Below are 13,945 nucleotides of genomic sequence, written 5' to 3'. Positions count from 1 at the left end.
ACACCTGTGCACGCGTTTATGGCTGTTATGGGATTACATGGGGAGGGGAAGGGAAGAGGAGGGGGAGAGAGAGAGTGTGGTAGGTGAAGGAGGGGAGACAGGAGGAAAGGGAGGGAAAAGGAGAAAAGGGAGAGCATGGTTACAGAGAGGGAGATTAGGGTAAAGGGGAAGGGGAGAGAACTGGGGAGGCGAGGGGAAGGAAAAAGAGGTGGGAGAGAGATTGGTTACAGAAGAGGAGGTTAGGGGAAGGAATAGGGAGGAGTGGGGAGAGTGGGAGAGGTAAGGGGAAGAAGGAGAGAAGGGAGAGATTGGGAAAGGAAGGGAAATAAGGTTAGGTGCAGGAGAGGATAGAATGGGGGTAGGTGAAGGGAAGGAGGAAGAAGAGATGAGAGGGGAGAGAGTGGGGAGGTGAGGGGAAGGAAGAGGAGGGCTGTCTTTCTTCTTCTTCTTCTTCTTCTTCTTCTTCTTCTTCTTCTTCTTCACCTCCTCTTTCTCCTTCTCGTTCTCTTCCTTCTATTTCTTTTCAACTCTCTCTTCTAATCTTCTTATCCATTACCCTCCCCTCCTCCCTCCCCTCCCTCACACCTTTTCACAACACCTGGCGGCCACCTGGGGGCGGATTCGCACCTGTGTGGCATATGGGGTCACAGGTAACGAGCCTGCAGCATTACCGTGACAGGTGTGTGCGTGCGTGTGTGTGTGTGTGTGTGTGTGTGTGTGTGTGTGTGTGACTGGGATTATGCAGAAGGACGCGATGATTCACATACACACATACACACACGCACACACACACACACACACACACACACACACACACACACACACACACACACACACACACACACACACACACACACACACACACACACACACACACACACACACACACACACACACTTCCCTTTATTAACTTTTTTTTTTGCCATCAACTTATCCTGACTATTACAGAACAATTTAAAGGGTCATTGATTTATTTTCTTCTCCATATTTATTTATTTTTAATTATTTAGTTATTCATTTTAATTCAACCTCCCAATTCATACACACCATTCATTCGGACAAACGAAAGGAGGGAATAGGGGAAGGAAGAGAAAGGAGGAAGGAAGAGGAGGAAGGAAGAAGGGAGGGAAATAGAAGGTAAGATAATGTGTATGGAAGAATATATTATAACTGATGAGATGAAAGGATAGGAAGAGGAGGAGGAGGAGGAAGAGGAGGAGGAGGAGGAGGAGGAGGAGGAAGAGGAGAAGGACACACATACACACTTCTTGCGAAACAGCTGTGAGGGGAAGGGAAGGGGGAGGAGTGGAGGGAAGAGTAATGAGTGGGGAGAAGGGAGGAAAGGAAGGGGAGGAAGGGGGAGAAGGGAGAACTCAAACAGGGAAGGGGCTGATTCAAGGGGGGAGGTGGGAAGGGGGGGAGATGAGGAGGAGGGAGGAAATGATCAGAGGAGAGAGCAAACATCATCATCATAATCACCAGAGAGAGAGAGAGAGAGAGAGAGAGAGAAATGGCTGCTATAGAGATGAGTGGAGAGATAGAGAAAGAGTGAGAGAGAGAGAGAGGGAGAGAAGGAAGTTATGGGAGAGATGGAGGTGAGAGATGTGTGATGTGGTGGAGGAAAGTGAGAGAGAGAAGAGAGGAGGGAGAGAGGGAGGGAAGGAAGAGTGGGTGAGAGGGGGAGGGAAGGGAAGGGAAGATATGTGTATGGAAGAATATATGACTGATGTGATGGAGGGACAGGAGGAGGAGGAGGAGGAAGATAAGGAGGAGGAGGAGGAGGAAGAGGAGGAGGAGGAAGATAAGGAGGAGGAGGAGAAAGTATATTTTTTTAAGATAACTTACACATAGAAAAACAACAAGAAGAACAAGAAGAAGAAAAAACACAAACTACGAAATGAGAAAAAAAAAACGAACAAGAAATAGGAAAAAAAAACAATAAATAATGAAAGAAAAAAAAAACATATCACATTGCCAAAGAGAACAAAACCATTAAAACCAAAATCGTTCATTAGTATTAGTTTAAAGATACATGAAAGGGCGTCAAGGGAAACTAAACTAGAATAATATTGTCGTGGAAATAGACATAGCAAGATCTTAAGGACTGGCGTTGGTGCTGATGTGGAGGGAACGGCCGAGGGAGGGAGAGCTTGGGAGACAGGAGTGAGGGATGGGGGGATGGGGGAAGGGATGATGGGGGAGGTTGATCGGTTTTGCGGGTATTTGAACAGCCTTTTACCCCCCATTCCCTCCCCTTCTTTCCCTTCACTTCCTTCCCTTCCCTTCCATTTCCTTCCCTTCCCCTTCCTTCACGCCCATTCCTCTATCCTCCCCACCTCTTGCAACTTACCATACCCATGAGAGATGAATGGAGGGAGAGATGGAGATGAGAGATGGATTTCTGAAGGGGAGGAAAGTGGGAGGAATGGAGAGAAGAGGAGGAAGAGAGGGAGGGAGGGAGAGAGGGAAGGTGAGATAGGTGTAGGGAGGAATATATGACTGATGCGATGAAGGGATAGAAAGAGGAGAAGGAGGAGGAGGAGGAGGAAGAGGAGGAGGGGGAGTAGGAGGAGGAGGAGGAGATAAGAAGAAGGATGTAGCGAAGGAAAATGTATTAGAGGAAAGGAAGTAGAGAGAGAGAGAGAGAGAAATACCGTTTACGTTGCTTGAAAGATGCAAACACACACACACACACACACACACACACACGTCACGCACCGCCTCGGCTCCCACGCTTCTGTTCTTCATTTTGTTTTTGTTTTTTTGTTTTTTTCTGTTTTTTTTTTCTTTTATTCCTGCTTTCCTCTATTTCCTGTGTGTGTGTGTGTGTGTGTGTGTGTGTGTGTGTGTTTTGTCCTAAGTGACGCTAATTATCTCCTCTGTTGCGTTTTTTTTTCGTTTAATGAGAAAGTAAATGAGTGTTTAGGATAATTAACGACGATTAGCCCTCCTCTGTGTGTGTGTGTGTGTGTGTGTGTGTGTGTGTGTGTGTGTGACGCCGTTGAAAACAAACACACACAGGCACACACACTCATAGATCTCTCTCTCTCTCTCTCTCTCTCTCTCTCTCTCTCTCTCTCTCTTAAATATCACAATTTCAGCGCAGAGAGAGAGAGAGAGAGAGAGAGAGAGAGAGAGAGAGAGTAATAATAGCTTTTTAATGTATATCCTCCTGACTTGTAAAACGTCTAATGCTGATTTATATCCATTTTTTCCTCTTTTCTTCAAATTCTCATGTTTTTTACGAATTTTCTCTTTTTCCACATTTTTTCGTCAACTTTCCTTCTTTTCATCTCATTCCATTTTTTTCTTTTTTTTTCATTATTTTTCGTCTCGGTTTTCCCATTCTCATCCTATTCCATTCCTCTGTTTCTTCATTCTCTTTTATTCCTTTTTTCATTCCTTCACTTTTTTCTTTTTCATATTTCTTTTTTTCATTCATTTTCATTCATCCATCTTTCAATTGTCTTTTATTCTTTGTTTCTTTCTTTTTAACATTATTTTTTTTTCGTCTATTTCTTCATCATTTAATTTTTTCACTTCTCTTTATTTCTCGTTTTCATTTTTTTATTTTTTTTTTATTTTCATTCTGTCCTGCATTCATTTTTTTCAGTCAATCTTATCTTTCAATTTCTTTTTTGTTTCTTTCATTCCTTCTCTCATTCTCTTACCTTCATTTTTCTCGTTTTCATTCTGTTTTTATTCATTTATTTTCATTTTCTCTTACATTAATTTTTTCAGTCAATCTTATGTTTCAATTTCTTTTTCATTTCTTTCTCTCTCTCTTTCTTTCATTCGCTTTTCTTGACTTTTCCCTCATTTCTTCTCTACATATCTTTTTGCCCTACTTCCTTTTCCTCGTCCCTCTCGCGTGTGTTTGCCGAGGGGGTCATCAGAATCCCATTGCTGTCTCGTTAGTAATTAATGTGTGTGTGTGTGTGTGTGTGTGTGTGTGTGTGTGTGTGTGTACTGTGCATATGACCACCCTCACACACACACACACACACACACACACACACACACACACAGATAAGTTGGGAGGGGAGGTAAGAAGGGAGAAGGGAAGAAGGGAGAGAGGGAGGAAGGGAGAGAAAAGTGGACAGGAGGGAGGAAGGGAGAAGGCAAAGGGAGGAGGAGGGAAAGAGGGAGAGAGGGGAAAATTGGGAGGTAAAGAGAGAGGGAGGGAGGGAGGGAAACACACACACACACACACACACACACATTGTTTACCTTACGTCTATAGTCTGCACCTTATTCTTTATTCTGTCATCTATAATTTCACATGTAAGGGATTTTTTATTTCCTTATATTTTTCTTACTCTGGTTTTCTTTATTTTTCACATTTATTTGTTCATATTTTTCTCTGTTTGATGTTCTTTTTTTTTTCTTTATTTCCCTTTTTGCTGTTTTTTTTTTAGTATTTTGTTCCTTGTTTCCGAGAGAGAGACTACAGTGGCGCCCTCTAGGAAGTAAGAGGTTTCAAAGTCATCCATTTAATTCGTCTATACTTTCCATCTTGACTCATTTCGTCTATACGCTCATCAGTTATTCCTTCCTTCCATCTTTCCTTAATTTCCGTGTTTATTTTTTGCTTTATTTATTTTCTCACACTTTAAAAATCATCATCTCTACCACCACCACCACCACCGCCGCCGCCGCCGCCGCCGCCATGACAGCCACCACCGTTAATATAAATAGATTAATTACTGTCAACGTCGTTAATTAATTTTCCTACCTGTCGTTAAATGAAAGGTGAATGACTAATACACGTTGATCTTTCTCCATCTTCCTCTTCCTCTTATTCTTCCTCTTATTCTCTTCCATCTTCTTTTTCTTCTTTTCATCTGCTTCTGTTTCTTCTCCTCTTCCTTCTTTTCCTTATCCATCTCCTCTTCCTCTTTCCTTCTGCTTATTCTCCTCTTCCTGCACATTGATACACTTCCTCCTCTTCCTCTTCCTCTTCCTCCTTATCCATCTCTTCTTTTTCCCTCTTCCTTCTCCTGTTTCTTCATCTCATCCTTTTTTCATGATTAGATTAGTGTGTGTGTGTGTGTGTGTGTGTGTGTGTGTGTGTGTGTGTGTGTGTGTGTGTGTGTGTGTGTAGGTCAGCATCACTCCTCCTCAGCATCCACTCAGCATCTCATCTTCCTGATCTTCTCAACACAGCATCCTTTGTTCTTCTCATCTCCTCTCCTCCTCTTCTTCCTCTTTATCATCATCTTTTTTGTCTTCCTCTTTTTTTCATGTTTTCTCTTTTACTCTTCTACAATTTTTTTTTCTCTTTTCTTCTTTTTATTATCTTTTTATTATTATTCTATTGTTTTTTTTTATATTAGTTTCCTCTTTTACTTGTCTTCAGTTCCTTTGATTCTGATATTTCTTCTCTTTTCTTCTTCTATTCCTTTCATCTTTGATATTTTTCCTTTCATTCTCTCATTTTATTCTCCATTTTTATTTATTTTTTCTTTCATTTATATATTTTTTTATCTCAATCTCTTCCTCCATTTTTTTCTCTTCTCTCTCTCTCTCTCTCTCTCTCTCTCTCTCTCTCTCTCTCTCTCTCTCTCTCTCTCTCTCTCTCTTCTCCAGCTCATGTTTTCTCATTCTTTAGCTCCTCCTCCTCCTCCTCCTCCTCCTCCTATTGGTGTTCATTAACCACCCGTGACAGCCTCCGTGACCTGCCCCCCCTCCCCCCCCCTCTCCCCTTTTCCCTTCATCCTCCTCCTTCTTCCTCCCCTTCTTCCCCTTCCTTTCCGTGCCCTCGTGGTCCTGACTTAACACTCTAAAGTTTCCTCTCTCTCTCTCTCTCTCTCTCTCTCTCTCTCTCTCTCTCTCTCTCACTCTCTCTCTCTCTCTCTCTCTATTTTCTCCTTTCCTTCATCCCCTTCTTCATTCTCCCTTTCTTCTTTCCTCATTCCATCTTTCCTCTTTCCTTCCTTCCTTTTCTTCCCTCCCTTCCTCATCTCCTAAACCCTTCCTTTCTCTGTTTTCCTCTTCTTCTCCTTTTTCTTCCTTTTTCCCTCTCATTTCTCCATTCCTTCCTCTCTCTGGCTCTCTTTCTTTCTCTCCCTTTTTCCCTCCTTCCTTACTCACCTTACACTCGCTCCCTTTCTTTATCTTCATTTCCCTTTTCTCTTTCCCTTCTTCCCTGCCTCCCCTCCCCCTTCCTTCCCTCCCTTTCACCCTCTCCTCTTTCTTATTCCTCTCATCCTCACTTCCTCTTTTCTTTCTTTTTCTCTTACATTCCCTTTCCTTCTTTCCTCTTTCCCTCAAATCTCCCTAATCTCTCCCAACCGTCCCTCCCTCCCTCTCTCCCTCCCTTTCCTCCGTCAGAATAAGTCATCAGTGGGGACCAAGAAGCACAGCTGGCGGTGGTGTTATTGGAGGTGGGTGAGGGCGCGCTAATGGTGTTGAGGCCGGTGGTGATGTAAGGGTGGTGATGATGGTGGTGGTGGTGGTGTTGAAAGTTAGTGTGTGTGGTGAGAGTAAGAAAAAAAAGTGGTGGTCGTGGTGATGATGTGGTGATGGGACGTGGTGGTGATAGTGGAATAAAGGTGATGGTAGTGGTGGTGGTGGTGGTGGTGGTGGTAGTGGTGATGAGTTCCGGTTCATGGTAGTGGTGGTGGTGGTGGTGGTGGTAGTGGTGATGAGTTCCGGTTCATGGTGGTGGTGGTGGTGGTGGTAGTGGTGATGACAGTTCCGGTTCATGGTAGTGGTGGTGGTGGTGGTGGTGACGGATCATTGGTGTTGTCACGTAAGGGAAGCCATGTGACACGAGTCTTGGAGGAGGAGGAGGAAGTGGTGCAGGGACGGTTGCCAAGACGTGTGTGTGCGTGCGTGTGTGTGTCGGCTCTTCCATTCCCTCCCTCCTTTTTCTCCTTCTCCTCCTCTTCCTTCTCCTCCTCCTCCTCCTCCTCATTCTCAGTTTCATCCTCCTCTGATTTCTCTCCTCTATTTTTTTATATATTTTCTTTTCCCCTTTTCTCCTCCTCCTCTTCCTCCTCCTCCTCCTCCTCCTCCTCCTCCCCATTCTCAGTTTCCTCCTCCTCTGATTTCTCTCTATTTTTTATTTATTTTATTTTCCCCTTTTCTCCTCCTCTTCCTTTTTTTTCTTCTTTATTTTTCCTGTTCTTTTCTTCGCCTTTTTCTTCTGACCATTTTTCCACCTCCTCCTCCTCCTCCTCCTTCTCCTCTTCCACTCTCCCACAAGACACTGTTACAAATGACCCCTAGCGAAGGTGTCATATTGCTGAAACGGACGACGAGGAGGAGGAGGAGGAGGAGGAGGAAGGAAACATGGAAACATTGAAAGACAGGCAACTCTATAGGGAAGCGAATACACACCCCTTTAGAGAATGAAACTAATAATAAATGCTGTGATTAAGAACAACGGTAATGATTAGAGGGAAAAGGATAGAAGTTAAAGGGCAAGTGAGCTTATTGATAAAGAAAAAAAGGACAAGTGGGCTTATTGATAAAGAAAAAAAGATATAAAAATGAGAAAAGGAATGATAGAAGTAGAAGGGAGCTTAGCAGAATTGATGAATATGCAAAATAAAGGGAGATAAAAATGGGAAAAAAATGTATATGGAAGTGAGAGGAAAATAGGAGAAAACGAAACAACTGATAGAAAGAAAATTTTAAATGAAAGAAAATGAAAAGGGAAAATGATGACAATAAAACGAGGAAATTGGATTATAAGAAAAAAGTAAAAACATAATATGAATAAAAAAAGAGAGAGGGAAAAAGATAGAACTAGAGGAAAGAAAAGAAACAATTGATAGAAATGATAATAGAGGTAAATGAAGAGGAAAAGTTATAAATATTAAAAGCATAAAGGAAATATTGATGAGAAACAAATATTTATAGAAACGAAAATAAGAAAGAAATTATAAAAAAAGTAACTATAATCTTAATTCAAAAACCTACAGCATAGAAAGAAAAAAATAAAGCCATTAAGTAAGTGCAAAATAAAACCAAACAAAACATCACTCGCTTGAAAAATGTAAAAAAAAATATATATATATCGTGTTAGGAAAAATGTGAAAAAAAACTCACGAGATTTTAACCGAATACTTCAACCTCTTCCATTCTTAACTCTCTCTCTCTCTCTCTCTCTCTCTCTCTCTCTCTCTCTCTCTCTCTCTCTCTCTCTCTCTCTCTCTCTCTCTCTCTCTCTCTCTCTCTCTCTCTCTCTCTCTCTCTCTCTCTCTCTCTCTCTCTCTCTCTCTCTCTCTCTCTCTCTCTCTCTCTCTCTCTCTCCTCCTCTCATACCTCCACGTAGTATACCAAACCCTTCCTTTCCTCCTCCTCCTCCTCCTCCTCCTCCTCCTCCTCCTCCTCACTCTTCTTCCTCTCTATATTTTCTTTTTAGTGTAGAATTTTTTTTTTTTTACTTTCTGTTTTATTTTTCTTCTTTTATGGGAATCTATTATTATTATTGTTGTTGTTGTTGTTGTTGTAGTAGTGGTAGTAGTAGTAGTGGTAGTAATAATAGTAGTTGTTCTATTTTTCTTCTTAAACTACTAATTATCCGCCTTCTTTTTTTATGTTGCTTTTTTTGTAGTTTATTCTTTTTTTTCTTTCTCAACTTCTTCCTTCTTTCTATTGGCGCTCTTGTCTTATTTGCTATTTATCTTCTCCTCTTTTTCTACTCCTTTTTCTTTTTTCTATTTTCATTATTTTTTTGTTGAATTTCTTTATTTTCATGTAGTTATCGTTATTATTATTATTATTATTATTATTATTATTATTATTATTATTATTATTATTATTATTATTATTATTATTATTATTATTATTATTATTATTTTTCTTGTTGTTGTTGTTGTTGTTGTTGTTGTTGTTCTCGTCCATCGGTCACCTTAACGAGCATTACACAGTGACACACCTTTACCTGCACCTTCACACCTGTCCTTTGTGGCTCACCTGTTCTCCCTTTGTTGTCCCTTTGTCCTCCTTCATCTCCTCTTTTACCCTCCTCCTCCTCTTCCTTTTATTCCCTCTACTTCGACTATTATTTATATTCCTCTTCTTCCTCTTCTTCATTCTCTTTATCCTCCTCCTCCTCGTCCTCCTCGTCCCTGCCTTCAGTAACCTTCCATATCTATTTTCACGCTATTCATTTTTCTTTTCTTTCTTCCTTCCTTTCTTCCTTTCTTTATGATTCCTTCCCCGTCTTTTATAACTTTTTCTCTTCGTTCCTTTCTTCATCTCTTTCCTTCCTTTCTCCCTTCCTTTCTACCTCTTTTCCTTCCTATCGTCTTCATTCTTTTTTTTTTTTCATACTTAATCTCTTCCTCTCGCCCCTCTTCCCTTTCTTTCATGATTTCTTCCGCGTCTTTCATCACTTTCTCTCTTCGTTCCTTTCTTCATCTCTTTCCTTCCTTTCTTCCTTCCTTTCTCCTTTCTTTCCTTCCTCTTTTTCTTGCTTTCATAATTCCTTTCCCGTCTTTTATCACTTTCTCTCTTCGTTCCTTTCTTCATCTCTTTCCTTCCTTTCTCCCTTCCTTTCTACCTCTTTTCCTACTTCTTTTCCTTCCTATCCTCTTCCCCCATTACTCCCGTTCCTTCCTTTCGCTCTTTCTTCTCTCTCCTGGCATATGACCACAGATGTTGCGCCGACTAAACGAAACTTTCCAACTTTTTTTTCTTTCTTCTTCCTCCACCGCCTCCTCCCCTAACCTGTCCCTCGCCCCCTGTCCTCCCCTTCCCTCTCCTCTCCCCTTTCCACCCCCTCTTCCCCGTTGCGTTAGGAGCCATTTTGTCACCCGCAGCGCCGCTATCTTGACGGCCTGTCGTCCATCACTGCCCCGGGGGACTCACTCAGCCTTCCCCCGGGGGCCACGCACTCGCTACCCCTCACGCCAACACAATACCTCCTCGCCCCCTTGTGATTCGCCCCGGGGGAAAACACTCCGTCCACCACACGCTCCGCCAAGTGCTTCCGCCTCCCCCAGGGTATGCGTCAACCCCTGGGCAGTGTCACTCGCTCCGTCAGGCACTATTCGATATTCTCTTCTCAGATCATTCCACCTCACAAAGCTATTCCCAAAGGCTGAAAAGGATGCATCAATCTGGTTCTAATGAATGTTTTATTTATTTTTTTTTTTTTTAAGTAGATGACAGGAGCAGCGAGTAGCGTTTTTTTTTATATTTTTTATATATTTTTTTTTATTGTTGTTTCCTTTTTTGTGTGTCCTTGTGCTGTCTCCTTTACTGTCAAAAAAAAAAAAAAAAAAAACAGAAGAGGGGTCAAACTACCGCCAGGGTCATAAAACTACCCGCGGAAATGACCCAAACTCTTACACCATTCCCGCAAGCCAACGCCCAAACGCTATTGACAAGTTGGAACCTCTGTAGCGGGGTATACAACACTCCCCCGGGGCGGTTAATTGTTGTTCCCCCAGGGTGCTCATTCCCCCGGGGCTTTTGTGTTTCCCGTGAGGTTTTGCCTTCCGTAGACTTATTATTATTATAATTTTTTTTTTTTTTTACGTCTACGCCTATAGCGCCAGTAGGCTTGCTTGAGGGGCCTGGATGGTAGTCGGCCCCGTCCCGTATTGGCGCAGGCAAGTGTTTATAGTGGCGCCATCTTCTCTATTATGCTGTTATGTTCTTGTCCCGAGGTTCAAATTTCGTCTCTCCATCTTGCTCCCTGTCTGCCCTGAGTTCTACAATTCCAGGATTTTTTTTTGAGATTTTTTTGTTTCATCATATTCTTTTTTTTTTTTGTTCTTGCTCTCGTTTTGTTTCTTATATCATGTTCTTTTTTATTTATTTTTGTTTTGTTTCTCTGTTTTTGTTTCTATTTCTTCCTGGGTCTGTTTTTTTTTTGCTTGTTTTGTTCTTGTTCCTCATTGTTCTTCTTGTTCTATCATTCTCGTCGTCCTAATCCTCCTTCTCGTTCTCCTCCTTGCCCTCATCCGTGTGTTACTTCTCCTTGCCTTCATCCTTGTCTTACTTCTCCTTGCCCTCATCCGTGTGTTACTTCTCCTTGCCCTCATCCTTGTGTTACTTCTCCTTGCCCTCATCCGTGTGTTACTTCTCCTTGCCCTCATCCGTGTCTTACTTCTCCTTGCCCTCATCCTTGTCTTACTTCTCCTTGCCCTCATCCGTGTGTTACTTCTCCTTGCCCTCATCCGTGTGTTACTTCTCCTTGCCCTCATCCGTGTGTTACTTCTCCTTGCCCTCATCCTTGTGTTACTTCTCCTTGCCCTCATCCGTGTCTTACTTCTCCTTGCCCTCATCCGTGTCTTACTTCTCCTTGCCCTCATCCGTGTCTTACTCCTCCTTGCCCTCATCCGTGTCTTACTTCTCCTTGCCCTCATCCGTGTCTTACTTCTCCTTGCCCTCATCCTTGTCTTACTCCTCCTTGCCCTCATCCGTGTCTTACTCCTCCTCCTCTTTCTCTTCCTTATCATTTTTCTTCCTTCTCTTCTTCCTCCTCGTCCTCCTCCTCCTCCTCCCCAACCGGCTGTCCGCCATCCATCACCCACGCTTGTAACAGTTTATCACCACACACACACACACACACACACACACACACACACACACACACACCTGCTCACCTGTTGCTTTCCAGGTGTTCTTTATGCTTGTCCTTGGTAGTTGGTCTGAAGGTTGGCTGACTGACTGGATGGCTGACTGACTGGATGGCTGACTGACTGGATGGATGACTGACTGGATAGCTGACTGACTGGATGGCTGACTGACTGACTGACTGACTGGATGGCTGACTGAATGGCGTAAGGAGCATCTAACTGACTAAAAGGGTGATCGACTGGCCTGCTTGGTGGCTGATTGACTGACTAGTTGACGCTGGTTGACTGGGTGACTTACTGACTTTCTGGTTGACTTACGGTGTTGGCTGACTGATGGGTTGAGTAGGGGACTGACTGACTGACTGACTAATGGGCTGAATGGCTGACAAACTGACTGAATGATTGACTTAACTTACAGACTGACTGCATGGGTTCCTCTGTCTGATGCTGGTGTACTCCATCCTGCTCCGGTAAAGGTTCTCCTCACTGGTTCTGTCTACCCTGTCTGTCTTCTGTCTACTCCTGTTTTGCCGCTGTTTGTTTGTCCATATATGCATTGTCAAAGTGTCGTGGCTAGCTATAAAGTAAGTTCTTGTGTTACCTGTTGTGTTGCCTAGCGGTGGTGGGTCGCATTATCTTGTGTTACGTGACGACTGTTAGTGTTGTTAAGCTGCTGGTGAACTTGCATTGCTAAGGTGTTGTGGTTATATAGTGAGGTCATGTGTTGCTTACTGTGTTGCATGTCGGTGGTGGTTGCATTACCTTGTGTTACGTGACGACTGTTTGTGTTGTTAAGCTGCTGGTGAACTTGCATTGCTAAGGTGTTGCGGCTATATAGTGAGGTCATGTGTTGCTTACTGTGTTGCTTGGCGGTGGTGGTCGCATTATCTTGTGTTACGTGGCAATTGTTAGTGTTGTTAAGCTGCTGGTGAACTTGCATTGCTAAGGTGTTGTGGTTATATAGTGAGGTCATGTGTTGCTTACTGTGTTGCCTAGCGGTGGTGGTGCATTATCTTGTGTTACGTGACGATTGTTAGTGTTGTTAAGCTGTCGGTGAACTTGCATTGCTAAGGTGTTGTGGTTATATAGTGAGGTCATGTGTTGCTTACTGTGTTGCTTGGTGGTGGTGGTTGCATTACCTTGTGTTACGTGGCAATTGTTAGTGTTGTTAAGCTGCTGGTGAACTTGCATTGCTAAGGTGTTGTGGCTATATAGTGAGGTCATGTGTTGCTTACTGTGTTGCTTGGCGGTGGTGGTTGCATTATCTTGTGTTACGTGACGACTGTTAGTGTTGTTAAGCTGCTGGTGAACTTGCATTGCTAAGGTGTTGTGGTTATATAGTAAGGTCTTGTGTTGTTTACTGTGTTGCTTGTCGGTGGTGGTGCATTATCTTGTGTTACGTGACGACTGTTAGTGTTGTTAAGCTGTTGGTGAACTTGCATTGCTAAGGTGTTGCGGCTATATAGTAAGGTCATGTGTTGCTTACTGTGTTGCTTGGCGGTGGTGGTTGCATTACCTTGTGTTACGTGACGACTGTTAGTGTTGTTAAGCTGCTGGTGAACTTGCATTGCTAAGGTGTTGCGGCTAGCTAGGAAGGTCTTGTGTTACTTATTCTGTTCCTTTGTCTTGGTCGCAGTACCTTGTGTTATTAAGGGGCTATCACACAGGGCAAATTTTCCGTGGATCTTCAGTCAAACCACGATTTCCGCTGGCGTGGTTTTCCTATTTCCGTGGTTTTCTGACGTGTCCACGATCTTCCAAAGCTACGGTAGATTTCACTGAAGGACGACGGTATTACTCACCATCATCATCATCAGCAATAACAAGAAACAAATGAGAACCACGCCAGCGGAAATCGTGGTTTGACTGAAGATCCACGGAAAATTTGCCCAGTGTAATTGCCCCTTTCTGCGGTGACTGTCAGTGTTGTTAGGGTGTTGCGACAAGCTGTTTTATCAGTGAAGTCTTGTGTTGCCCAGTGTGTTCCTTAGCGGAGGGTCGGATTGCTTAGTGTTGTTGAGCCGTGCGGGTTAATGAGGCGTGGGTCTGTTAGCGATCACCACGCGGTCCAGTGATGCTTATCCGGGCAATTAGTATGCGTGCGCGGTCCTTATCAGAGGCCAGATAGCGGAATGGCCCTGGCGTGGCCTGTCCGCCCCACCTGCTAACAAGGCGCTGACGCGGACCACTAACAAGACGCAGACGGACGCAGACAGATCCAGAATGCCGGACTTGTTAACATCCAGAGTGTATGCGATAAGTAGGCCTGTTAAGAGGGTGATAGTGATGCTAGTAGGCCTGTTAAGAGGGGGTGATAATGATGTGGATGATGATGTTAGAAGATGAACATAGGAATAATAGAGAATTCAAGAGACGAAAGGAAAATGAACACTACAGATGAG

Source organism: Eriocheir sinensis, chromosome 51 (assembly GCF_024679095.1).
Source record: "Eriocheir sinensis breed Jianghai 21 chromosome 51, ASM2467909v1, whole genome shotgun sequence".
Classification (NCBI taxonomy): Eukaryota; Metazoa; Arthropoda; class Malacostraca; order Decapoda; family Varunidae; genus Eriocheir; species Eriocheir sinensis.
Note: the sequence above shows the minus strand (reverse complement) of the source record.